This window comes from Accipiter gentilis, chromosome 18 (genome assembly GCF_929443795.1).
Source record: "Accipiter gentilis chromosome 18, bAccGen1.1, whole genome shotgun sequence".
In the NCBI taxonomy this organism is placed as follows: domain Eukaryota; kingdom Metazoa; phylum Chordata; class Aves; order Accipitriformes; family Accipitridae; genus Astur; species Astur gentilis.
Genome location: NC_064897.1, coordinates 8138690 through 8141881, shown reverse-complemented (window position 1 = coordinate 8141881; position 3192 = coordinate 8138690).

Below are 3192 nucleotides of genomic sequence, written 5' to 3'. Positions count from 1 at the left end.
GGTAGGTGTGAGTCCCTTCCTCAGAGCCTGTACAGACCTAGCAGCCTTGTGAGGTTTCCTCTGCAACTCAGCCACCTCTCTCTGTCCCATAGGAGCCCTGTGTGTCTCTGATGCAGCATGTTCCCTTAATCTAGGACTGTATCTGGAACTCCCTAGGCCTCCAGGAACTTTAGTCTCTGCCCTCTGTTTTCTGGACTTTGTAATGTAGCCTTTGCTGGATTGCCCTGTAGACTGGGCATGAAGTGATTAACGTGTCCATGCTGTGAAGGACTAGTTGTGTGCGTTTTCTGGGACTCTGTGCAGGGCTGTCTGGGCTGGTATAGTTCATGGGTCTGCCTGCCAGCTGAGTAACAATGCTCATAGATGGTTTGCAGTGTTCCAGAAGAACTTGCAAGCAGAATTCATGGTACTAGTTTGAGCTTACTCTGCATATGGAGAGTCCCTCTTTCTGGGGAGGGGCTGAGGTAAGACAACGGCACTAGATCAAACCAGAAAAACCGCTTTCCTTCAGAGCCCTTAGTGAGAGCCTGGGCTCCCTAGCTGTTAGCATCCCAGAGTTAGTAATTTGGGTCATATTATTTGCTGGCTGGGTTACTCCCTCTTCCTGCCTTCGTTTCTCCAAGGACTTGGTCAGCTCCCTTACTGTCCACTGTTTCAGCCCGCAGGGATCCCACTAGTGCAAGATGCCCTAGGGACAGCAGGGCTGCTGCATTATTGCTTCTGGTATGATGGGGCATGCATCACCTGGAAAGTCACTTCTCGGTGGGCTGGGGCAAATCTCAAGTTGCATTTCAGGACTAAACCCAGCCCAAGCCATCCTGCTCTGCCTGACAGCCATTTCCTGGTGAATTCTTTGGGGTGTGTGATTAATTCTAATTGTTTTAATCCAGGGATTTTCTTGCTTGTAAAAAGAACGAAAATAAAATACATATTACAAATCTGGGTACTGCGGTCTGTATTTGGACTCTGTGACAGACGATGGATGACCTTGGAGGAGAGAGCTTATAGAGTGTATCTGAACCGTGTGTGCCTGGCATTAATTTCTTCCAGCACTGGATTCCCCTGCAGCAGCGTCATGCAGCCATTGGTGTGGGGTGAGGACTCCTAGCCCTGCATGGTGACTGATCCCACTGAGCATCGTCTACTGCACACAGCTGTAGCTGAGCAATAAGGTCTTGGCTGATTCTGCACTTGACATAGATGTAAATCTACCCTGCTGTGTATCTCAGATTAGCTTTTGTCCTCCTAGCATAGTGTCCTGATTTCGGGAAGGGAGTAATTTTAGTTTCTGCACTTCCTATAAAGCTGGGTCTTACACAGGACAATTCAAACATGAGTTGTCAGGCAGGGATGGTGCCCCAGGCTTGAACCATCACCCCTAATGAGCTACTGGAGACTGAACAGGATCTTTGTCACGTAACAAGGAGATGCAAGGGCAATTCAACAACCAAAACTGTATGTCAAAATTCAACGTCTGTCACTGCTTTTTAAAATCAAACCTCATGATTTAGGGAACTCCAGCTCATGATCTGGGATCTTCAAGCTTGGCAGTGCTACGTCCCTGGATAGACAGGTAGGTCTCCACAGACCCTCGCCAGAGCTGGCTGCAAGAGTGTGATGGCTAAGCCCAAAGTCAGGCTTAGGAGTGGAAGGCTGGGGGTGGGGGGGGTGGGGTGTGAGGGTCTGGATTTGGCTACAGCCCTGAAAGTTCTCTGGACCAGACCCTGCAGCAAGGCTGGGATTTGTGGTGCTTTAAAGGGAGGGATTTGGAAAGTGTGTTTAAATTTCAACTTTGAAGTTCCAGAGTAACTCTGAGTTCTCAGCAAGTCCCCTCCGTGAGGCAAAGACACAAGCATTGCGAGTTCTTCTGGTTAAGAGCACTCTCCATAATGCACCGAGGAGATCTGCCAGCATGGCAGGCTGCTGAAAGCCTGCTCCGTGCTTTGTGTGCAGGTTAACAGGACCAGAATGAATGCATAAATTCAGCACAGCAGTTAGGCGTTACCAGTGCCCTGGGCAGTGCCAGAAGTGGCTGCGCTGAGGTTGGCTTCATTCCAGGCGTCACTTTCTCCCTCCTGCACCTTTATTTAAACAGGTGCTTTTTCCTTCTCTTTATTCAATTTCCTCAGCAGTCCGTGAGCAATGCAGAGCCCAACTCTGCAGAACAGGATTTTTGCCAGAATACTACTTTCTCTGAAACTTTTTAAAAAACAACTTTGCAGATACTGCAGCTTTCTTTGCAAATGTTTCCTCTCCCCCTTGCCTTTACCTCTGGGAATGGCTGTCCTTGCTGATACCAAAAAGCAGGACTGGAGCTGGTCAGGCCTGTACCTGGTATCGGTACTTAGAGAGCACCACTGGCTAGAGCTTGGGTTCTTGCAGAGAGGGAGGGACCCCACTTACCACTGCCAATGCCACCACGTTCTTACAATCTGTTTTGCAGCGCTTAGTAAAGCACAGGCAAGAGGTCTGATAAAAGTCCCTGGAATAGAGGTTTATTGGGAAAGCAACTGCTGTAGTGGTCATACACACACTTGTATCCTACCTACTCCTTGCTGACCGCAGGAGAGGGTAGCTCATGCATGAGCCCAGTATTGCAGGAGTTCACACACAAAAAAAACCCCACTCGTACGCATATGTGTACACACACTCTGTGTAAAAATTGCACTAGTGACATTTTTTACTCAATATCCGTTGCAATTCCTATGCCTGCTTTCTTAACATCTCTTCTGGGTCCTTCAAAATGTTATTTCTTGGACTTAAACTGTAGTACCTGTGGTGTCTGGCTACTAGAGAGCATTTGGAGGGAGGTGGCTGTCTTCCAGGAGAATTTAAAGACGGGGAAACCCCCCACCTTGTACAAAACACATTGATTTCTTTGTAGCCTAAACTTCCCCCTCCCTGCTTAGAGCAGGAGGTGTCAAACATCACACTCATTTGTTTATCCTTCACAAAATTGAGGGGTTGTGGTGATCCAACCTGGAGTCTCGGTGGTGAGCGTGCTTCAGTCTAGCTTGTGATCAGCTCTGCTGCTTGAGCACCGAGGATTGCCTGGCACCGGGGACACAAATCCAGCCTCAACTCCTTGTGCGCATCTTGCCTGTCTCTGGGCCAAGAGATCGACGGGTCTGTGGGCTGGGGAAGCATCTCGGCACAGGACAACAGTCAGGTACCGTGTGCCCTGCCACAAGT